This window comes from Pseudoliparis swirei, chromosome 19, assembly GCF_029220125.1.
Source record: "Pseudoliparis swirei isolate HS2019 ecotype Mariana Trench chromosome 19, NWPU_hadal_v1, whole genome shotgun sequence".
NCBI lineage: Eukaryota > Metazoa > Chordata > Actinopteri > Perciformes > Liparidae > Pseudoliparis > Pseudoliparis swirei.
The window spans coordinates 2,096,361-2,122,127 of NC_079406.1; the positions used below are offsets into that span (position 1 = coordinate 2,096,361).

Genomic DNA, 25,767 nt, shown 5'->3' on the forward strand with positions numbered 1-25,767 from the left:
AGTCCGCCTGTTTTTTGTCATGTTTCAGACCCGTATATGTTTTTCTTTTCTTTTAATACATTTCCACAATTTGCGACAATTAAGTCAAAAAGACAACAAAGAAAAATAAATATTCCCACGGTCATAACTCTTGAGTTCTGCTCCACTTATTTTCTCCCCAAACATGAACTCAGCAGTTTTTTGCTGTTTCAGCAGATTTTCCACGTTGTTTATATCGCTCTGTTTTTAACCTCTTTTCCCTCAAAGCTCCGACTCACTCAGCTGAAGTTAGAGTAAATTGAGCTGAGTCAGAAGAGCATGTCTTCAGCTAAAGTTAGAATATATTGGGGGCTTTTTATTTCATATACTTGTTCCATTAAAACGTCAACAATGCTCTTCCTTCAGCACCCGGATCAATGCTTTATACGTCTTTGTTGAGAGGTCATTTAGAGTTCCATTAGAGTTCCATTAGAGGTCATTTAGGGGTCATTTAGAGTTCCATTAGAGTTCCATTAGAGGTCATTTAGAGGTCATTTAGAGGTATAATTTTGCTGATAGCTTCATCATTTGCACATCGTTTGCATCTGATGTCCGTCTCAACTCGAGGTCAGATTTATGAAAGATACACCGGACAGGTCATTTAGAGTTCCATCAGAGGTCATTTAGGGGTCATTTAGAGGTCATTTAGAGGTATAATTTTGAGGTATAATTTAGGGGTCAGGGACGACAGACCGTGACATCGTCACTATGCTCTCTAACCTGCTCAGAGTGCACGTTTTCCAACCTGTCACTATTATCTGGTGAGATGTGATAACCACCTGTTGTTCTCACACTCGTGAAGCGAGAGTGAAACATATCATTTTTAGATATATCTTTTACATTTTTTAGATACATTTTTAGATAAATAACCAATAGTTTGTAAAAACAAGTAATCAGCAAGATAACATTTCACTTTTTCTATTTCTGGATCTGCTCGACTGAAACATCCAAACCTGTCGGACTAGATTCAGGCCGACCGCCTCCGGCAAAGGACAAACTTACCGAACCAGGTCGACCTCTGCTCCTCTCCTCACCTCTCCTCTCCTCTCCTCGCCTCTCCTCGCTTCTCCTCTCCTCTCCTCACCTCTCCTCTCCTCACCTCTCCTCACCTCGCCTCACAGGCAGAATGTGAACTATGTGTGAAAGCATCAAGATAAATCGTGACAAAGGTCGTGGCCCTTTACATCGAGTGGTTCTCTCTTCTGTTGGGATCGTAAATCGGCCTCTATTCAGTCGTTATGGTTCGATGTGGTTTAATGAAAAGATAACTGGGGGAAACGAGAGAGAGAGAGAGAGACATTCAACCTCTCTGTTGTCTCTCCCACCCACCTCTTCTTTTGTCTCGGCTAAATATGAAATGTTCCCATCTGTATGCAGGTGCGAGCAGGTGAACACGGGTCTGTTATTGCCTTGATTCCCGTTTCATAAACACCGCGTCAGAGGCGAGAGGCGGAGAGGGAGAGCAATCGGATTCTACAATTAATATTAGAGATTCCGCTAATGCATCTTTCAGTTAAATTCTGAATTAAAGCTGCATTATTCAGCACTTGAGGCCTATATCATCCATCGCTTCATATGAATTATCTGACTGGAGTGAAGTGGCTTTAAAATATATGGAGATATCGGAATACCTCCCTCTTGATTATGGGAAATTGTGAATTCTATAAACATATATATTTTAAAGAGATAAACCTTCATAATGCAGAAGTCTCAGCACCGACCCGGTCCGAGCCACGAGGTCACGTGGGTCACCTTGGATGCAAAGAGACGGGCGGTATAATGAAACCGCTCCTCGTTGTTAAACACACGACTGTGATGTCATCTGACCCCTGAACCAGAACCCTGCTGTCTCTCCACTCGGCCTCCTTCTACCTCCTGCTCCCCTCCTGAGAGAAGTCCACCTCATCATTGTCTTTATGCATCATCTGATATACGATACACACTGGGTCTAAATCAACACATCAAGGCAGATTTCTTCATGACTGTAATAGAAAAAGCGAGAGGTAAAACTAAAATGGTCTGGGATCAGTTACACAAGCTAATGGGACATCCCAACAAAGTAAGGAAGCTGCAAGAACTTAACATTAATGGTAAACTGTCAAATAATCCAGTTGAAATAGCAAAAGCTTTCAATCACTATTTCATTGATTCTGTTGCCACCATTGCTAAATGTTTCTCCCCTGAGATTAGACCTGTCTGTACAGTAAATACATTGGAGCCAACTTTCATCATAAGAAGTGTCACTCACTCAGACGTCACAAGAATAATCAGTTTTCTTAAACCATCCAAAACTAAAGATACATTTGGTATGGATGCCGTTATGCTCAAAACTCTTACCAAAACACTAATAAATCCCATCAGCAATATCATCAACCTCTCAATCTCTCAGAACATGTTTCCCAGTGTTTGGAAGTCGGCTGCTGTTATTCCAGTATTTAAAGAAGGAGATCGCCTTTCTCCCTCTAATTACAGACCAATCAGTATCCTGCCTACAATATCAAAAGTTGCAGAGAAGTTGGTAGCTGAGCAAATGATCTGCCATTTGAAAAACAGTCCCTTTGCCCTTCATCCAATGCAATTCGGCTTTAGAGCCAATTATTCCACTGAGACGGCCACCTGTTTCTTTACCGAAAAAATAAAATTTCTACTGGACAAAGGGGGTGTTGTTGGAGTTGTGTATCTTGATCTCAAGAAGGCATTTGACACTGTAAATCATAGTATTCTTTTGTCCAAATTGCACAGTTACAACTTCTCCTCAGGTACACTTAAATGGATGGAATCATATTTGCTTAATAGGTCACAGTCTGTCCAAATTCAAAAACATCAATCCGCTGCCCTCCGCTTGTCCACAGGTGTCCCACAAGGATCTGTCCTGGGCCCATTATTATTTTCCTTATATATTAATGATCTGCCATCAGTTTGTCCTCATTCCAATATTCAAATGTATGCCGATGACACCGTCATTTATCTGCATGGCAGCAATTTGGGAGATGTAGCAAAAGAACTCACTACATCCATGGCTAATGTGACTACTTGGTTAACGCAATGTTGTTTACAACTCAATATATCCAAAACTGTGTGTATGTTTTTTACCAAAAGAAACTCTGATAGTGTAGAACCGGATGTTTTTGTATCTGGGAGAGGCTAAGGTTGTATCTGAATACAAGTACCTCGGAGTACTTTTGATTCAAATCTGTCTTTCAAATCACAGGTGAAAAAGTTTGTAATCGGGTAAAATTCAATCTATCCAATTTCGATTCTCGCGCAACTACATGTCAACAGAGGCAGCTAAAACATTCATGCATTCAATGGTTATTTCCCATATCACCTACTGTTTAACAACCTGGTCACATGCTAGTGCCACTACGCTCAAACCATTACAGTCATTATACAAGCGTACACTCAAAACTCTTGATAAAAAAAAAGTTCTGTCTCATCACTGTCCTATTCTAAAAATACAACTTGCTTAGTTGGGATAACTTGATTAAATATGTGCACGTCTGTCTGATGTACAAAATCATACATGGATTGACCTCTCCTCCTCTCAAACAATTTGTCACCACACGAACTGGATATCGGCTCACAAGAGGTGCAGCAAGAGGATTGTATCGTCCCTCTCAGGAAAAGTGCTTTTAGTCATGCTGCTTTCTCAGTACAAGCAGCAGTTGACTGGAACTGCATTCCAGTATCTATCAGAGAGCTACAATCATTCAACTCTTTTAAAGCAGAAACAAAGAAATGATACATTACTACCCAGCTCTGTCAGCACTAGACTGTAACTACCTCCTCCATCTGTCCAGGTTGGACTTTCATTTTGTCTGTCTGTCAGTTGTTGTCTGTCTGTTGTCCGGTCTCTGTATGTCTTGACTTGCTGGTCGGTCGTTTACTCCACCTGCGTGTCTTCTCTTGTCGTTCACCTGTTTGCAGTTGTATGTCACATTTAGTCTGTAAGCTTTTATGTTGTATCTCTGACATTATGTTTTTATTCTGTCCATTTTAACATTGTTCTCCCCTATTTTATTTGCTTTATCTGTAGATTGTATTTGCAATCTTATGTTTTTAGGTTTGTTCTTAACATCAGCAACATTGGGACTACAGATGAAAAATAGCCTCTTGGCTAACTCTGGCACATTTACTGCAATGTTTTTATCAATGTGCACTGTCCCTTATTAAATAAACCATTTAAATAAATGGATGGCGGTTGCTGATAGCTTCATCATTTGCACATCGTTTGCATCTGCTGTCTGTCTCACCTCGAGGTCAGAGTTATGAAAGAGATGGAAGCGCCGACACGCCGACAGCATGGCGCATCCTCGGGAAATGATCAATTAGTTTGTTCCTTGTTTTCCACTCGTGAATTTTTCTAATTTGAGGTTTTTCCCTAAAATGAACACGAGCTGCATCGTGAAATAAATCAGTTGCTTCCGTTGCCTCCGACTCTCTGAAGACGCTTCAGTTCCCCCGGACCTCCATGTGGATATCTGGACTGTGTGTTTTGCTTTTATTACAAATTGGAGGAGAGGTCAAATACTCAGGGACTGGATTAGGCTTTTCAGGGAAATGCAAATATAGACGCAGGGTGGTGTCCATTTCCATGTATAAATGTATGTATATTTGTATGTATTTGTATATGTGTCTATATATGTGTATGTATGTGTGTATGTATATGCATGTATATATCTATATATATATATATATCTATATATATATATCATTGTGTCCTGTTTTATATATATATATATAAATATAAAATGGTTAATATGCAAAAACCCTTCTTTTTTTGCCGTTTAATTTTTTTATTCGTATATTAACATTAGAAAAAGAAAAAAATGTCATACGTAGACATAAAAATATATAAACATATATATATAAATGCATATACATACATACACACATACACATATATACAAACATATACAAATAAATACATATAAATACATACCCCAAAAAAACGGAAGAAGAAAAGCAACCCCGGCACCCCATTAATTATCTTTTACTATACATATATATATATATATATATATATATATATATATATAGCCCAGGAGCCGGGGGCTGTTTGCTTGTCTGCCCACATGATCCCAGAAGTGAATGACGGCTCTTCTTCCTCCGCAGAGTTAAAACAACGAGTTCACCGACTGAACAAGTTGTTAACGTGTTGCAGGGCGACTCGTTGTTTTGTATCCGTGTTCAACAAACGACGACTGAAACCGGAGCATCGTTCGTTGAGTGTTGTTATTACGCCAACGTGGACGAGGTGATGGCCTCTCTGTTCACGTCCCACGTTATGCAACGCTTCAAACGCGACGGAGATGTACACATGTGGACGTGGACAGGACTTCTATATTATTAAATATTAATGTAGTTCTTCTTGTTCTCAAAGGAAGGCCAGTTTTATAGCTTCTCTCACCAGCATAACTGTTTTCAGCTGCGCTCACATAAAAAGGCTTTTCAAGGGTGTTCTATGTTGGAGGAGAAAATGTGTTCACAATTGTCTCTCCCAAATAGCTATAGGGGAGTAAGCTAAATCTAATCCTGTGTGGAGTCATGTGAAAAGGTCACACACCGATGACTTGAGGTGATGGACCAACCGGAAAAGTCACTCAAATGTTGGGGGGTTGCAGAATAAACGGGGCCGTCAGGGGTTTTCACTTCCCATTTTGGAGAAACAGATGGACTCTGGAATGTGTACATCTCGGCAGGTCCTAGTTTGGAGAAACAGATGGACTCTGGAATGTGTACATCTCCGCGAGATGTATAAAGAGGAGGAGAATCAACTTCGAAGGCAGCATTAAGTCGGAGACTTCTCATTCGGAGGGTTCAGACTTTGCTCCACTCAGCTGGGTGTTTCCATGACTTGTTTGATGTGATTACTTATTTGTCTGATGACTTATTTGTCTAGTTGAATCACTTGTCCACTTGTTTGTACCTGGCTCACATTCTGATCATTTGTGAACATGTTACTATATAATAAAGTGTGATAAGACCACCGTGCTTAGAATACTTTTGATTTCTCACAAGGCATCGGAACATTATTCCACCACATTCTACCCCTCCGTTAGTCTTCTAAGGCGATAACACAATGTACCATCAGAACCCTGGAGATGGGCCTCTACACACCTCTGGAGAGACTTCATTAACACCAGAGAATAGTCATTTAACACATAAGTCTCTTATCGGTAGTGTTATTGTTATATAGTTTTTACAGATAGATGCTCCTCACAAAGTATTAACTGACAACTATTCTATGAATGCATATTTTTCCTCTTGACCTACAGAAATCGTGCAAATGCCCATGAAACGCATGCTAAACGTGTTCAGTGATGTAATAGGATGATACTACTCTATATAAACGGTGCACACACTTATAAAGGAGTAGTTGAGTCCTCGACTGGTCGTCTGGTGGAGTTGTTGTTGTTGTTGTTGTTGTTGTTGTGTTGATCACGATGACCCGACAGCTCAGAAACAACTCGGCCTTCTTCCGGGGAGCTGACGTCCTCCGTCTGAATGGGAGTTACCCGTCACTACGTTTAAAGTCTGAGAGCTTTGACGTCGTTGGTGGAAACAAAATGGATGTTAAATGTTGGCAGTTGTGAGGTTGTTCTGGTTGGTCCGTCACGCCGTCTCCATTGTCCTCCTGCAGGCGGCGGTTAAAAAGAATATCAGCTTTCCTTTGATCCTCCAAACCCTCGGCCGAGTGTTTTCTCTGGAGCTCCTAATTGTTGTTCTTTTGTCATTTTACGCTTTAGCCCCAGAGCTCGTCTTTCTGCTCTCTGTGTGTGTGTGTGTGTGTGTGTGTGTGTGTGTGTGTGCGTCTACGTTGGCATGGCAACCAATCTGAGCAGCAATAAAGGCGAGTGAGTCGTCCTCATCCAAAAACCAACTTCAAAGACTGAGACCTATTCAGGAGACTTTTCATATGTAACAATGGGAGGCTTCACGTTACCATGGAGACGACTTCATCACGCAGCTTTCCTTAAACTCAGTGAACAGGAGACCAGTGGCTCTCAAATGGGAGTACCTGGACCCCTAGAGGTACCTGGACCCCTAGAGGTACCTGGACCCCTGGAGGTACCTGGACCCCTAGAGGTACCTGGACCCCTGGAGGTACCTGGACCCCTAGAGGTACCTGGACCCCTGGAGGTACCTGGACCCCTAGAGGTACCTGGACCCCTGGAGGTACCTGGACCCCTAGAGGGACCTGGACCCCTGGAGGGACCTGGACCCCTAGAGGTACCTGGACCCCTGGAGGTACCTGGACCCCTGGAGGTACCTGGACCCCTGGAGGTACCTGACCCCTAGAGGTAGGTGGATCTCTGGAGGTACCTGACCCCTGGAGGTACCTGGACCCCTGGAGGTACCTGACCCCTGGAGGTACCTGGACCCCTAGAGGTACCTGGACCCCTGGAGGTACCCCTGGGGGTACCTGGACCCCTAGAGGTAGGTGGATCCCTGGAGGTACCTGACCCCTAGAGGTACCTGGACCCCTGGAGGTACCTGGACCCCTAGAGGTACCTGGACCCCTGGAGGTACCTGGACCCCTAGAGGGACCTGGACCCCTGGAGGGACCTGGACCCCTAGAGGTACCTGGACCCCTGGAGGTACCTGGACCCCTGGAGGTACCTGGACCCCTGGAGGTACCTGACCCCTAGAGGTAGGTGGATCTCTGGAGGTACCTGACCCCTGGAGGTACCTGGACCCCTGGAGGTACCTGACCCCTGGAGGTACCTGGACCCCTAGAGGTACCTGGACCCCTGGAGGTACCTGACCCCTGGGGGTACCTGGACCCCTAGAGGTAGGTGGATCCCTGGAGGTACCTGACCCCTAGAGGTACCTGGACCCCTGGAGGTACCTGGACCCCTAGAGGTACCTGGACCCCTGGAGGTACCTGGACCCCTGGAGGTACCTGGACCCCTAGAGGTACCTGGACCCCTGGAGGTACCTGGACCCCTGGAGGTACCTGGACCCCTAGAGGTACCTGAACCCCTGGAGGTACCTGGACCCCTGGAGGTACCTGGACCCCTAGAGGTACCTGGACCCCTAGAGGTACCTGGACCCCTGGAGGTACCTGAACCCCTGGAGGTACCTGGACCCCTAGAGGTACCTGGACCCCTGGAGGTACCTGAACCCCTGGAGGTACCTGGACCCCTAGAGGTACCTGAACCCCTGGAGGTACGTGGACCCCTGGAGGTATCTGGACCCCTGGAGGTATCTGGACCCCTGGAGGTACCTGGACCCCTGGAGGTACGTGGACCCCTGGAGGTATCTGGATCCCTGGACCCCTGGAGGTACCTGGACCCCTGGAGGTACCTGGACCCCTAGAGGTACCTGGACCCCTGGAGGTACCTGGACCCCTGGAGGTATCTGGATCCCTGGAGGTACCTGGACCCCTGGAGGTACCTGGACCCCTAGAGGTACCTGGACCCCTGGAGGTACCTGGACCCCTGGAGGTACGTGGACCCCTGGAGGTACCTGGACCCCTGGAGGTACCTGGACCCCTGGAGGTATCTGGATCCCTGGACCCCTGGAGGTACCTGGACCCCTGGAGGTACCTGGACCCCTAGAGGTACCTGAACCCCTGGAGGTACCTGGACCCCTGGAGGTACCTGGACCCCTAGAGGTACCTGAACCCCTGGAGGTACCTGGACCCCTAGAGGTACCTGGACCCCTGGAGGTACCTGGACCCCTGGAGGTACCTGAACCCCTGGAGGTACCTGGACCCCTAGAGGTACCTGGACCCCTGGAGGTACCTGAACCCCTGGAGGTACCTGGACCCCTGGACACCTGGAGGTGCGTGGACCCCTGGAGGTACGTGGACCCCTGGGGGTACCTGGACCCCTGGAGGTACCTGGACCCCTGGAGGTATCTGGATCCCTGGACCCCTGGAGGTACCTGGACCCCTGGAGGTACCTGGACCCCTGGAGGTACCTGAACCCCTGGAGGTACCTGGACCCCTGGACCCCTGGAGGTACCTGGACCCCTGGACCCCTGGAGGTACCTGGACCCCTGGACCCCTGGAGGTACCTGGACCCCTGGAGGTACCTGGACCCCTGGAGGTACCTGAACCCCTGGAGGTACCTGGACCCCTGGACACCTGGAGGTGCGTGGACCCCTGGAGGTACCTGGACCCCTGGAGGTACCTGGACCCCTGGAGGTACCTGGACCCCTGGACACCTGGAGGTGCGTGGACCCCTGGACCCCTGGAGGTACCTGGACCCCTGGAGGTACCTGGACCCCTGGAGGTACCTGGATCCCTGGAGGTACCTGAACCCCTGGACCCCTGGAGGTACCTGGACCCCTGGACCCCTGGAGGTACCTGAACCCCTGGAGGTACCTGGACCCCTGGAGGTACCTGGACCCCTGGACACCTGGAGGTGCGTGGACCCCTGGAGGTACCTGGACCCCTGGAGGTACCTGGACCCCTGGACACCTGGAGGTGCGTGGACCCCTGGACCCCTGGAGGTACCTGGACCCCTGGAGGTACCTGGACCCCTGGAGGTACCTGGATCCCTGGAGGTACCTGAACCCCTGGACCCCTGGAGGTACCTGGACCCCTGGAGGTACCTGGACCCCTGGACCCCTGGAGGTACCTGGACCCCTGGAGGTACCTGGACCCCTGGACCCCTGGAGGTACCTGGACCCCTGGAGGTACCTGGACCCCTGGAGGTACCTGGACCCCTGGACCCCTGAAGGTACGTGGACCCCTGGAGGTATGTGGACCCCTGGACCCCTGAATGTATGTGTACCCCTGGTGGTACGTGGACCCCTGGAGGTACGTGGACCCCTGGAGGTACGTGGACCCCTGGAGGTACCTGGACACCTGGAGGTACGTGAAGACACTCCAGGGGGTACGTGCAGATACAAAACAATATATTTAAAATTAGTATCCATTAAAAAATCCTTTAAAAATAGTGATTTAACATATATTCAATTAAATATAAACGTCTGTTCATGAACTTAATTGTATATATTCTCTTCTCTCTCAGACGCTGAGGGCCCAGCGCTCGCTAACGGGTACTTGGCGGTGAGGTCTCTGGAGAGTAGGAAGCGTGGGCAGGTTGGTTCAACGTCTCCAAAGCTTTGTTGTCGTAGTCCATAGTTTAGTTTCGGGGAAGCGGGCCGACCGGCCAGACGTGTTCTCACCTTTCTATTCCTGCCCGCTGGCTCTTCACATCGCGTTCCAGGACATAAATATTCGAGGCCTGCAGACGTGGCGGCGGTGACTGACGGGTAGATTTGTGCCATTAAAACTCTGATGTGAGAAACCGTGTCCGCGGAAGAAAAGCAATATTAATACGCGAGGCGGCTTCATTCTTTTGAGACGTTTCTATTTACATCTCTTTGACCTTTTTTATATTCTTGCTTTTCTCGCCAACGTGAACTTAGAAAATCTGTTTTTAAAGGATTGTATTTTAATACATTTCAGTCATTCTGCTGTGACTAATAACCTAGAAATATACGCTGGGAATTGGCTCGTATGTTTTTTGAAATTCTCTATTATTATAGAATAATATATATACTGTATATGTATATATATATATATATATATATACATTCATCCCAATTATTCACTATTATTCTTATTTGAACTGTTAAAAAAACATATATGAGGCGACTAAATGACCATTGCATTTGCTCTTCAGTGCAAGAATTAGAAAATCCCAGAGTACTGTATGTATATATACACAGTATATATATATATATATATATATATATATATATATATATATATAATAATTGTTCACCATTATTATTATCAGAATCAGCTTTATTGGCCATGTACTTTGGCACATACCTGGAATTTTCCTCCGATGACACGTATACGATCTCCTTGTACATGCATGTAATTTAAAGATAACAGAGTGCATTTAAATAAAGACATTCGAGATAACAGAATAGCAACACGTATACATACCGGTCAAGAGTTTTAGAACATCTAAATGCCTCTAAAGGAAAGACACTTCTCAGGGTTGTACTGGTCTGTCTTTCTTTGTTAATTGCCTTTTTCTTGCCATTATAAGAGCAATACACGACTTCCTTCAGTCCAATCCTGTCCACATGAAGCTCAGAGGGTGTCGTGACTCCGTCTGCCCCCACAATGCTTTGGGAGAGCATTCAACACAAGTTGAGACACCTGCAGGAAGCGTGAGAATCAACTCTCCAGGCTTCATTTACTTCCAGATGAGTCGTTCACCCGTCACTTGTTCCCTGGAAAAGTCCTTTTTGTAGAACTCTGAAATGTATTATACAACTAAAACTAAAACTTTTCACTGGTAGTGTATGTACAATATAAAAAACAACAACCGAGACAATGAACTGTCGTTAAAATCCCGTTAAACATACATTAGGCCACTGGATGAACTACATTTCATTTGCTCTTGAAGAATCCCAGAATCCATCCCAGAGTCCAGAGCGCCGTGTTATCTGAGAGATTCTGAAGCGCCGTCATGTGACCAGGAGGAAAGTCGGCTACAGTATAAATATATAAATCCTCGTCTGAACCGCCGGCAGGAACACTCGCCGGAGTCGGGTTTCATTCCAGCGACGCGCTCACGCTGTCGGCCGGCGACACTTCCTGTCATGTGGGAACAGGAAGAGAAGGGGCACGCCGCATGGAGGCAGACCAATACCCGCAGGGAGCAGAGGGGGGGGGGGGGAGCATGGCACACACACACACACACACACACACACACACACACACATGCACACACACACATGCACCACACAAACACACACACACACACACACATGCACACACACACATGCACACACACACACATGCACACACATGCACACACACACATGCACACACACACATGCACACATGCACACTCACACACACACACACACACACATGTACACACACACATGCACACACACATACACATGCACACACACACATGCACACACACACACATGCACACACACATACACATGCACACACACACACACACACATGTACACACACACACATACACACACACACACATACACACACACACACACACACACACACACACACACACCACACACACACACATGCACACACACACACACACACACACATACACACACACACACATACACACATACACATATACACACACACACATACACCCACACACACCTACACACACACATACAGACACACACATGCACACACACACACAGACACACACACACACATGCACACACACACATACACACACGCACCCACACCTACACACATACACATTTTACACATACACATGTGTGGGTCAGCTGTGTGACTCGTCTTCTTCTTCCCCAAAATCTTTTAAAAGAGTTTGCAAATCTAAATATAACTTTTCAGACAAAAGCTTTTGTTCTTTATTATTTATTTTTCTCAAAATGAGGATTTCCAAGAATCAGAGGGAAGCGGCCGGAGCCGGAGACGTGACCCCGCGGAGCCGGAGACCTGACCCCTGACCCCGCGGAGCCGGAGTCCTGACCCCATATCAAATGAATCAAGTGGAGGCAGCTTCCCAAAATGAAGTCAATGTTTCTTAAATGAACTCAGGTATGACACGTCGCCAAACTTTTACTTTCTTTAAACTCGTCCTGTTCTGTGTGTTTGTGTTTCTAGTGTCCAGGTCGCCCTGGAATGGGATTCCCCTGGTTAAATAAAGATAAATAAATGACACTCTCAACGTGTGGTCCTCTTCTCCTCTGCAGCACCATGTGACTAACGGCTGAATTCACACTTTCTTCTCGTTTCTTCCGTCCCGTGGTGTCAGTCGGCCTCCGGGTTGACCGTAGAGGAGCTGCTCCCCGTGTTGCTCTCCACTGTTCCCTCTGATCCTCACTCCTCCAGGGGCTTCACAGCGCCGGTGTTCCCCTCCCTGCAGATCACCATGAGTCACTCTCCCTCTCTCTCTCTCTCTCTCTCCTGTGTCGACGGGATCTCACGTCCGGTTCCCGAGAACCCGCCGACCAGGAGGATGAATGCTCCGGCCTCCTGGCACCGGCCACGCGGAGAGCTCTCACAACGAGAGAATGTCCTTTCAAGCAGCTGATTGGCACGTATGGGATCCGCTCTGCCTTCCAGGAAATGAATGTACCCCCCCTCTCTCTCCCCCCCCCCTGCATCTTTTCTCCTTCTTTCCCCCCCGCCCTTCCCCCCATTTTCTTTCCTCTCAACAGTGCTTCTTTCTCTCCTCAGCTGAGAAATTGTCACACACTAAAGCGGACCCTCACTCGGTCTCAAAGTCCATGAATCCCCTCATTAAGCTCGTTTAGGGCCCTGTGTGTGTGTGTGTGTGTGTGTGTGTGTGTGTGTGTGTGTGTGTGTGTGTGTGTGTGTGTGTGTGTGTGTGTGACCAGAGGCTTCATTCCACACCTCCGTCTGGTCACATGACATCTATCGCTTCTGTCCCTCCTGGAGAACGGGTCCTGCTCTGTTGCTCTTTTTCCCCGTGGAAGTTTTTATCTTCTTTTTTTGGGGAGTTGTTCCTGATCCGATGTGAGGTCAAAGGTCAGGGAGGTCGTTTGTGTAAAGATTGTAAAGCTCTCTGAGAGGAGGTTGTAATTTGTGATATTGGACTATTAAGAAAAAACTGAATAGAAGTAAAACAAAATGTTTGTGCTCATGCTTTCTGCTTGAGTCCATCTGCAGGTCCAGGTTGTTCTTATATTGTTATATTGCACATACATGTTGCTATTCTGTTGTCTTCAATGTCTTTTTTATATTCATCCTGTTATAAAGTTATACAAAAAATTAAATATACTTTAAAACAATTTAAATCCAACAAATTAGTTAAAACAAGAAAGCACATGACGACAAAAGTATTGTTCCAGCACCAGTGGCTTCTTTACCTCTCTCTCTCTCTCTCTCTCTCTCTCTCTCTCTCTCTCTCTCTCTCTCTCTCTCTCTCTCTGTCTCTCATGTTTCCTGAGAGAGACCCTTCCACTTCCAGGTGTTCCAACTTAAAGTAATTAGCAGCCTACACTGACCGGCTGGTGGTGCATTATGGGAGTTGAAGTCCCCAGGACTGTTTGACTGCCTACTACCTGGATCCACCTCTCTACCAGCTCTCTCTCTCTACGTGTAACCGGAGTCAAACGACATGTATGTGCACACGCACACGGCCATTAAATCTGATTCTGATAACGTAACTTTTATCATCTGTAGACTCGACTTTTTCTCTTAAAGTTAAAGACATTTTTTCTTGGGTCACAGCTGTGAAGCAGAAAGCAAGTAAAACAGAGGGATTCAGGACTCTGATAAGAACCTAATCAGCAGCAGACCTTAGACTGGAGGAGGTCGATCATTACGACCCCCCCCACACACACACACACACACACACACAGACCATGACTCTCCTGCACGTATGAGGCGGTCCGGCGTCACCGAGGGATCTGGGAAGGTATTCGGGGCTCGTGTGATAATTATATCTCCAGCGGGGACAATCTGGAAAGGTTGTGTCCTGTGATGAGAGGCGGGTGGGCGTGCTTCCTCTGGGCCCCGGTGGGGAAAAAGGGATAAGGTTAGAGAGAGAGAGGCCGAGGTGACCTGGACTCTACCGTCAAATACTAGTTTAAAATGCTGAAATAATGTTTTTATTATGACTGAAAACCTGAAAGTAAGGAATGGATCGAGCAGGTATCGTCTGGCTAACTCCTCCAGACCCAAAAGGGGGAAGACAATCCCGTAACACAAGTTATACTTTAGAATGGTTGAAAATCCCTTTTCCTGTTTCTTGTATTTTCATATGATTCAGAAATAAACTTGATAAATTCCCTTAGAAACAGCAACCAGGTGCTACAGTCCGGCTGAAAGTGAGAAGTCAACTTTAATCTATCTTTAAATCAATTGCCTACTGTTTTAAATAATAAATAAATGACAAACTTAAAATGACATCATCCTAAAGTGCAAACTTGACAGGTGCGGGGAAGGTCACGACGAGAGGAGGCGGGGTTTAATGACGGGTCAACATCATGTGACGAGGAGGAAAGGTGTGAATGTGCTACATGTGGAGGTATGTGTGCCACCCTGAGCACTTGGGCCGGTTTCAAACCAGAGGCGACGTTTTAATCACTGCCTCTCTACAACGGGGTTTTACCCCCTTTACATGTTGAACATGCACAGAAATTAGAGATAAAAATGAATTGTTTCTCCTTTAATGTTATTATTGTTGGTCTGTTTGTGGTAATCAGAGATATTCATTTGGGGAAACCTTAACAACAGGCGGTGCGACGCTCTTATTGGTCCCCAGTTCCAATAATTAACGTAGCCTTTCAATTAAAATTCATTTTTAACCTCGGTGCCCAAAACATTAAACACAAATATACTAATACCATCCCTTAATTTCCCAAAGAAAAATAACATTTTAAATAAATTACCAAAACTTCCATCAATGGAAAAATATTCAATATCAAGAAAAAAGAAAAATGTATTTTTACTTCCTCTGAACTACTATAAGTGCTTCATATTTACTGCGGGTGTATTTATGGTGGAGGACAGGTTGGTTAAAATGGAATGAGGTCACCAGCTCGTCCAATCCGGAGGCAACAGTCCTTTTCAAACGGACCAATCAATGGGCAGCATCTGTTGCTCCTCCCCCTTGACGTGTACATGCTGGAAACAAGCAAAAGGAGCAGAGAGATCATCAAAATAAATATGACCCCAGGTAATAACACTGTAATAACACTATGTTCAACCACATGAACATTAAAAGGTTTATTGTCATCGTAAAAACATACAACAAAATGTAATTGGCGACTCATCAGTCAGTAGAGGTTACAGGTAAAAACATGTATTCAAGTATTTAGACAGGACATCTAATTTAAAACAAGACATTTAAAAAATAAATACAAATATATACAAATAAATACAAATAAATAAATACAAATAAATACAAATAAATAAATAATAAAACACAGGCATCTTAAAAGTGAACGAGTGTCTTCTAAATGTGGATTTTGCTCCCCCCGTGAAATCGATGTGAAAACTCTCCAGTGTACACACAAGCCGTACTTACCAGTTTAATAAACTTCTGTTTAATGATCGCTTTCTGTGAAGAAGGTCCAGATGATATCGATCTCTGCAGGTATCGACCGAGTGTTTCCTGCCGCGCGGCTGTGAATCACCTCTCTGTGACATTTGCTGCAAACCGCGAGAAAAGGTCAACGATATCTGAAACTGATGGCGCGGTGCACACGGCGGCGAGGCCGTCCGATTGGCTGCCGATCCCGCGGCGCAATTAGTCATAAGGCCGAGGTGAAGATAACGAGCGTGATTCATATCGACGGGAGAAGATAATGAAATCTAATTATCGTCGGTCAGGATATGATGAAAGTTTGAAATGACCGCGGAGGAAGAGGAACGCTGAAGCTACTCGCGAGATGCTTTGTGATACGCACGATGTGAACATGCGACACTTTGATTACATGCATCGTCCTCATTGCGCATTTTATTAGGACCCTATTGAATTGGCTGGGATTTTTATTATTCCGCATATTGGGGGCATATTGGGGGTTTGTGTCGTACCCAAAACTCACCAAATTTGGGGGAAATAGACGGATGACATGGATCTCGAACTTCGACTTTCACAACGCAGTGAGACAGACGCGTGGAGATTGCCGAAAGAAATGTATACGGAAAAAAATGTAGATGTCAAACATGTATGTCAAACATTTTTGTCAGAGTGCAGCTGCGAGTCAACAGGCGACTGATTCAAACATTCCTCCGTGTCTCTCGTCTCTTCGACATCTTGTCTCTTTGTCAATCTTTTCATCAGGCATCAAGAAAAGAAAACAGGACCTATTCTGGTCTCAGTCACAGGAGATTAATGAGCGGTTTAGTTTTGACAGCAATGAAGATGACTTCCTGTCAGATATGAGGTTAAACAAAACACTCCACATGACACGGACCACGTGTGTGTGGCTGGGGATGTAATGAAGTTATATTTCTTAATCTTAACTTAATTAGGGTTGAATGCAGATTGTAGCTCCGATTTGGGCAACGCTCACGTCTTCATCGCAGACATATTCATATGTTTGTTCTCATATCTTCAATACCGGCCTTTGCAAACAGCTCTTGATTAGGTCATTACGAATTAAGATCAATGCTTTAACCAATATATGAAAGGCCACAGTATCTGATGCATGGTTAGGACTCATATTGAAGTATTGATCCCGTCAGTACGGCATACATTATAAAAGTTGATCTCTCCCGTGGTGAAACGAGAGGGTACCGCTGTTCCTTTGGTGGACTGGCATTCAAAATGGCCGATCAAAGACGCAGCTCAGAGGTCACAGAAGGTCACGACACGGGGGTGATGGCATTGTAATTAGCTGCGGCTCCGTTTCTTTGACCTCGTCCACGGTGATAGCGGAGGGATTTATCTTCGGTAAACCCAAATCGCAGAGGATTTTCTCTGAGGTCGGCAGGATGAGCTGCAGTCGCCCGGGACGAGCGTAACTTCATGATTCACGCGCACGCAACACACTGCACAGCGTAGCTACGAAACACGTCAGGGGCGGCAACACCGCATCACTTTAATCCGGCATGTTGCCACGGCAACATGACGCAGGCAGTATCGCGTGACAGTGACTAGTAGTTTGAGCTATTGTAGTCATGCTAATGATAGCTTAATAACGATGGCATCCTCTGGTTATTGGTCCTGTGGTTACCTTCGCATTGAAAATGCGGAAGGTTATGTTTTGATCGCCGTGTATTTATTTATTTATTTGTATGCGTGTTACTCGCCTAACTCAAAAAGTATTAAACCGAATCGCATGACATTTGGTGGGATGATTGGTTATTATCCGGGGACCATTTGATTAGATTTTGGTCTCGATCGGGTCAAATGTCAAGGTCAAGGTCATGAAAAGGTCAAAATATTATTTTTACCATAGCACGGTCAATTTTTAGCCCATTGGCATGCAACTAATGCCAACATGTTCATAACTCAATGCCCAATCTTGTGATATGCGAAGGTATGCGCTCTACCGAGTGCCCGTTCTAGTTTTCTCATGTTGCATCTTTCCTCTCATGGCGTTTACTTGAACCACGTTGTCATGCGGGGATGCAAAAAATACCAGAAGATACCATCATCCAGCGACTCATATAGAAATGATCTTTGCACCCAATGTGATAGACGTAGCCTGTAGCCACGGAGGTTTGTTCGCCCACGCTTCTCAACTTTTGCTTCCTTTGGGACGAAATATGCTAAATAAAAGCTCTCCTTGCTAACGGCAGAGCATGCATGACCACAACTGTTACTACTCACAGAGAATAAGGCAGATTGTTGGAATAATGCACTTCTCTGCAGACTCGCCAGAGCTAACATTAGCAGCTAACTGTGTGTGTGTGTGTGTGTCGGCGGATGCGTGTCCACGTGTGAATATTCCCGACTCCTCGGCACGTCGGCGTTTGTACTAACTGTTGTGTGTCACCATCTGCTAAACGAGATCTCCAGTTACCCAGAATGCTATTGGCTTTTGTCCAATGCAGCCGGGCTCCGGATGTCAACACACTGTGGGAGACACACCAAAAGTGTCGAAGAAGTACACAAAACTATCACAACTATCGGCAACGGGGATTCATCCCCTTCCCCAAAAAGCACCGGAGCACGTCTAACCTGACGCCGGTTGTACGACCTCCAATCTTTTCTTTTGTCGCTCGCTCTCTTTATATATGGAAAACCATTCCTGTAACTGTGAGTGAAAAAAATGTGGATCCTGTAAGTCATAATTATGAGATGCTAACTCATATTTATGAGATAGTAGGTCATATTTATGAGATAATACCTCATAAAAATGAGATATTTAGTCATAATAATGAGATACTAGCTCATAAATATGAATAATTATCTGATCATTTTGAGATATTAAGTCGAAATTATGAGATAAAGTCAAAATTATGTGATATTATCTCAATATAATGAGATGCTAAGTCATAGTTATGAGATAGTAAGTCATATTCATGAGATAGTAAGTCATAATTGACTCATATGAATTGACTTCCATCCTTCCAACTGTCTTTGTGTTTTTCCAGACATAAATAAATTTGCATGCAGACGTTATAGCTCCATCCCAGGGCCAGACGTTCCTGAGTTTCCAGAGTTTCCTGACTTTCCTGAGTTTCCAGAGTTTCCAGAGTTTCCTGCATTCTCAGTTTTTATTTTCTCCAGCCGGGGACCGTGACTCGGTAGTCGTGCAAAAAATCAAAAAAATCGAAAAAAGAGTCGAGAGAGTCGAAATGAGAGAAATTAATAACAGAAAATATCAATAATATGTGATGCACTGATGCTGACTGAATGACCCCGAAAAGGAAGGCAGAGAGAGAGAGAGGAAGTTATTACAGGAAAGTTGTTACGTATAATTACTGTTGCTGCGATGATCTAATCCAAGAACCTGAGGAAAAAAACATGATGGAAAAATTTATGATTCAGATGATGTATTTTCTGAGCATATCTATCTGATGTCTCCCTGAAAGTCTAAAGAACAGGCCGCCAGCCCCCGCCGCCGAGCCCAGACGACTTTTTTTTTGTTTTTGTTATATTAGACGTCAGACATGACGTTCATCGGCCTCCGCCCGCGTCAGCGTGGATAATGTGTGAACTTTTCTTCAAGAGATTCTGATTTTCTCAAAATCGGGTCGGGGATTTTTAATCCGGAGGTCACAAGAAACGAGTTCTCCATGTGACCGACGCCAGGTTTAAGGCTGACACAGAGACATTACATTATTTGGGCCCGTGTGGGTCAGCGGTTAGCAGGGCCGTCGGTCGCCGGTTCAATCCCCGCCCTCGTCGATGTGTCCTCGAGCAAGACACTTAACCCTGAGTTGCTCCCTGTAGCCGTGTCGAGGGTGTATCAAAGCAACGTTTCTTTGAGTACCTTAGAAAGTGCTATATGAATTAAAAGGATTATTATTATTATTAATAATTACATTATCGATGAAGATGTTGATGCAGGAGGAAATCGGCTCAACCAAAAACCCACTGATCCATCAGCTGTGATGGGAATCTGAAGGTTATTCCACATAGTTGTTAAAAATACTCGTGAGAATGCGTTTCAGATAATCCTGCACAAGAGAACCAGGCAATTATAAAATGTTAGTTTTTTTTATTATTAGCAAATTATCATCTGATGTTTTAGAAATCAGAAAATTTAGATCGATTCGACTATAATTGCCGTTTTTTACGGCTTTTATATCGCCAGTTTTAATTTTGCTAGTGAAGTCGGGAGAAGTTTGCTCTCACGGCTTTCTGTAGGAAATCTCCAATCGGTTAGATTTAGGAAAAGATTTTGGTTTGGGTTCAATTTAACTTATTTTGGAGGCAGACTTATTAAAGTCTTACTGACATGTTTATTTGAGTTGAAGAGCACACAGCATGATAGTCAACGCTCAAACGTACCTCCACATACATCTGGGGCCCAGAAAGCTCAACAAGAGGCACACTCCCATTAAGTTCCAAACTTCAATGAAGCATTAAACCACCTTTTATCTTTCATTGTTTCATGAAATATGTGGATCAACACACCGCGGTTGATTGTCTCTCTAAGCTTCACAGCCGCGACGCACTGACCTCAAAGTGGTTATGCAACCTCACTCTGCCTCGTCCTCTCGGGGGAGTCTGATAAGTGGGGAACAGTTTGTCTCCTGGCAGCCGAAAAGAGGAACTGGAAGTGAAGGCGAAGCAGAAAAAAAACCCATGAAGAACACCACCCAGTGGTTCAGGGGACTCGAATTATCCATCCACCCTTCCTGACGGTGCTTTCACAGAGAAAACACTTCTTCTTTTTTAAACCGCAGTTGGTTCAATCACATGAGGTTCACTTCTCCGAATTTGTGCACTCAAGAATTAAGTGTGACCATCGCATGTGTGCGTCCGCTCTGATTTGACCTCAGCATGCTGTTCAGCAGTCTGACGCAGCTTCACCAGCTCAACTGTTGGAAGGGTTGCAGTGAAATGAGACCAACATCATCGTTGATGTGTCCGCGGCAAACAAAAACAATACGTTTTCAAGACAACAAAGTCATCTTTTCACTTCTACGATGCACAAGAAGAAGCTTGCGCAACACGTGGGTTGCGTTCCAAAAATACGATTGTCTTTTGACATTTTGTGACGTCATCGCCATGTCGATTGATATGATCGTTTCCACTTAATGGGTTCTAAAAAGACGGAAATTAGTCAGCATTGTTGAACGTCTGGTTCCCTCTTCTCGAAGTCTACAGCGGTTTTCATCGGGCTTCTGGTTATAAATGGATTTATCCTGAGGAGAAAGCGTTAGTGGCTCATCGGCGTCTTAACGAGACGACCAAACGTCTTCACAGCCTCGGTGTGTATCACGCTCACGGTGCTTTGTTTATAGCCTCGAGCTTCAATAAAAGTTCTTTGGCGAAGATCATCTTGCAGAAACAAAAGAGTAAGTATCATAAAGTTGTGTTTGTCATGGAGCTTATTTTCCAGAATAAAATGGGAAAATCCCCCAAAAACTCTCTATTAAAAGGAACCAGTGTAATTCTATCTTCCTGGGTTAGCCAACAACAATATATCATCCCAGCAGAACTCCATGTTTAGCCACTGAATTCTCCTAAAAAATATTTCCACAGGAACAAATAGTATCTATACAAACTTGTTCATGATTGTGTTGTTTTGTTAAAATGAGACCACCAGGGATAGTAACTGTGTGCGTCTTCAATTCCTTCTATCTTATTCACAGTGAGGCTGAGCATATTTCTGTCTCATAAATCCACCAGAATGGGCGACTGCAGAAGGTCAAAGTTGAGCTTGTGGTTGTTGTACAAGGCCGGGTTATCGCCCCACGTAATCTTTAGTGTGATAATGACCTCTAAATAGCCCCATCCTCCCCAGGCCACCCAGAGATGCAGCCGCCTCACATTCATCTTCATGATGCTACTCGGACCGGGTCAGTCGAGTGGGGCCGAGGCTTTTATTGTTGAGCCTGCAGGGTCAGGGTGGTGTGCACAAGGTCAGCCAGTCGCTGCAGCCTCGCGTTGGAAATCAGCGAATCACAATCAACGCTGCAGAAACAAGACGTATGTACATTCTCACTCACCTCACAGCCAGTTGCACAACACACACACACACACACACACTCAGACCGCAGATGGTTGGTGGATGACATCACTTTTAACATTTGCATCCCAACACTATTATGCAAATACTCCGGTCAGCTCGTTTTACAACCTTTATGCCATAAGAGATATCATTATGCTGAAATGATGAGTCGGGTTGATTATTCCTGGTCATAATAATGTTATTGTCCCTCTTTGTTGACAGTGTTTACCCGTTTGCCTCGAGGGCAATTGCTGACGAAGGGTGAGTTTATTTGCCTCTGAATTCCTCTTAAAAGTTATAAAAATAAGAGGTACGTGTGTTATATATATATATATATATATATAGTCTCGCTTTAAGTTGGAGGCATATTAAACTCTTGGTGCATTTTTTCGTGCATTCGTAATGTTCCAGCTGAAGTCGTAAACTGTCGCTGCAGCTGCCGGAATCTGCTTCATCTAATAGATGCTTACGATTCATCACAATAATGTCGAGGGGTGAAACACCGGATGAGGATCCAGGAACAACGCATCTGTTTTCCTCTTCAGTGTCTTTTTGAAATGCTAGAAAACGTGTTTATGATTCACTCAGACCCTTTAAAGTGAGTAAGTATGCATTCTTTTTTAATGAATGTAATCGTTGATTTACATGTGAGAACGATACGGCTCATCCAGAATACATTTCACAATCCACTACGCCTATTACATAATCTCTCAATTCATTCTTTTGATTTGACATTTTTTGAGAATTTTACGCTTCTTTTGACAGAAATGAATTAATTGCCAGAAATAAAAGTCATACAACTTCATATGTTATACGATTACTGCAAAAAGATGACATTGAACTGCTCCCCTAAGAATTTTAATTATGATGCATTGCATTTGCATTTCCTGATGACAGTGAACCTGAAGCTTGGGTTACAGACACAGAAGCAATGCAGCATGTAGTGAATTTACGAGGTGGGGAGAACATTTTTATATGAAAATCCCAATTTATATGACACAAAACAATACATGTTAAAGTTAAAGCCATGGACAGTGTTTCATTAATCAGGGATATCTCTAAAAAAATACAAACTACATTCACATGTGCGTGCAGTAACTTGAATCCAGAATCCATCTGGTCTTCATATCAAAGCAAAAATGTGCCTCAACTCGGTAACAATGTCCATAAATGAAGAACAGAGTGATGCAATGCAGAAAGTATATAAACGGAGACGAGATAAATCATATTCTATCTGACATTGGCCCTCGGGCCTCGGGGGTTGGACTGCCTCGACTTCTGGGCGAAGCTTCAACATGTTTGCTCGCACACATGTGGCTGCAACATGAATTTAGGATTTACTTCTTGCTAACGGAGACCAAATGCAGCCCATAGATTCAGAAGCCCCCCTCCACGCCTCCCGGTGCTTAGACCAGGTGGCTTCTGTAGATCTGAGGTTAGGGGCGTGTCCGGAGGTCAGAACGGTCTGGAGGGGCTTCTTTGTGTGTAACGAGGAGCATGTTAAACTGTTTTCCTTGCTGTGTGGGGAGCCAACGGAGGTTTTGAAGGACGGGGGTGGTCTCTGGGGTGGGAGTGGGAGGCCACATGGGCAACTGAGTTCTGGATGTATTGCAGTTTGTTGAAAAATGTGGCTTGTAAATATCTATATCTAATGCAGGTGTAAACCCCTGCAACCAATCAGATCACTTATAGGTCGAACACTATCAATATTATTCAGTAAAACAAAAATATACATAGATATATTTATAGTTGAACACTATAAATGCTTTTCAGTTGGGTAGAAAGAGTTTGAGAGATACAACTGCAATATATTGTACTATGTGTCATCTTCAGGTAAAGTGATTGTGTCTGATATTGTTCCGAGTATATAAGTATTGATTATAAATACGTGCTCATTGTCTCTATCTCCAGATGACGCTCTAGGTCAGGGGTACTCAACTTCGGAGGCCAAGAGGGCCACATTTAAACCACAACAGGTGCAAAGGGCCACAAATTATTATTAACATATATTTGTACCATTTTATTCACTGTATTTACTACTGCTGTTTAATATGCTGTCTTGCTCGTCATTTTTAATGCATTCCAAAGCATCATGGAATATTTAACAAATATTCTCAATTTCAGTAACAAATGTAGTGAAGCGACTGCGTTTCCAAGGATGACAAGTGTTGGTCAAGCTGATGTTTTATTAACACTGGAGTGAATAGCTTTGCATTGATGACATTGATAACGTTTGCAATTGCTACTTTTCCTATTGAGAGCTCTGAGTCTGCATTTCACAAATATTAATAACAATAACAATATAACAAACAACTGTTTACTTATTCCTAGTGAGAGCTCTGAGTCTGCATTTCACAAATATTAATAACAATAACAATATAACAAACAACTGTTTACTTATTCCTAGTGAGAGCTCTGAGTCTGCATTTCACAAATATTAATAACAATAACAATATAACAAACAACTGTTTACTTATTCCTAGTGAGAGCTCTGAGTGTGCATTCTTTTCACAAGTCCTTTCAGATCCGGTTGTTGCTCAGTTGTAGCTGCTCTGAGATAGTCTGCCAAATGTCTGTCAGTTAGACGGGAACGCTGCTTTGATTTTATTATTCCCATGGCAGAGAAGGAGCTTTCACACATAAGTAGATCCAAAGCAGGTCAGGATTTTCTGAGCACACAGGATTAATGCAGGGTTTGTGTTCCTCAGAACACAGGATATCCAGAATGTGTCAATGCTCTCCTCCTTGTGTCTTTCTTTGAGGATGTTGTTGTGCTGCAGCTCTATGAGTTGTTCCTCAAACGCAGCCCTTTCGACTCCAAATTGCCCCGATGTGACTGAGACTGAAGTAGCCTGTACGTCACAAGCAAAGGGATTCTCTGTGAATGCCAGCACGGGTTCCAAGGATTTAACGTCCGCGAACCGGGAGGAAAACTCCTCTTTCAATTCCATGAGGTAGGCGCAGTAAGGGGTGGGTGAAAATGAACCTGGTTGTGACACTTGGGCCTGTAGAACAGGAAAGTGTGTGAAATTTCCCACTTCAAGCTGCTGCGCAAACAGGCTCAGTTTGGTTTCAAATGCAGCCACATCATTCATCATCATCGGCAGAACCTTTTGTTTTCCTCGAAGCTTAAGATTGAGTGAATTCAAGTGACGCGTTATATCAGTCAGAAAAGCGGTGTTGTGCATGAATGTGTCATCTTCCAGGGGTGCCAGTAAATCACGTCGGCCCCTCTCTTCCAAAAATATGCGCACAGCTGGTAGCAGCTCCATGAAGCGATCGAGGACCTTTCCGCGACTAAGCCACCTGACCTCCGCATGCATCGCCCAGTCAGTGTATGCACTTTCAAACTCTTGGACCAAGGAACGGAAGTGTCTGTGTTTCAATGCGTGTGCAAGAATAAAATGGACTGTTCGTGTCACAGAGTCCATTGTCACTTTGAGCTCTCCACCTCTCAGCTTGCTGCACAATTGCTCTTGATGCAAAATGCAGTGATATGAGAAGAAGTCCGTCGTTTCAGGATCTTTTCTGAGCAAAGCAATTAATCCGTTCTCCTTTCCTACCATGGAAGGAGCCCCATCAGTAGTCAGAGAAACCAGCTTTTTTAAGTTGATGTTTTTGCCTGGTCCGTGAAAAAAGCTCATCATTGCAGAATAAATATCCTCTCCCCGTGTTCGCCCTGTTAGCGGTAGCAAAGCC

At 44.6% G+C, this 25,767-nt stretch overlaps 1 long non-coding RNA gene across 1 annotated transcript; it reads left to right on the forward strand.

Moving 5' to 3' along the window:
- The first annotated feature begins 10,207 nt into the window (after positions 1–10,207).
- LOC130210212 (uncharacterized) lies at positions 10,208–14,097 on the forward strand. The gene is made up of 3 exons (XR_008834766.1): positions 10,208–10,275; positions 12,393–12,556; positions 13,953–14,097. It is a non-coding gene; the product is annotated as an uncharacterized LOC130210212 (long non-coding RNA).
- Positions 14,098–25,767: the final 11,670 nt, after the last annotated feature.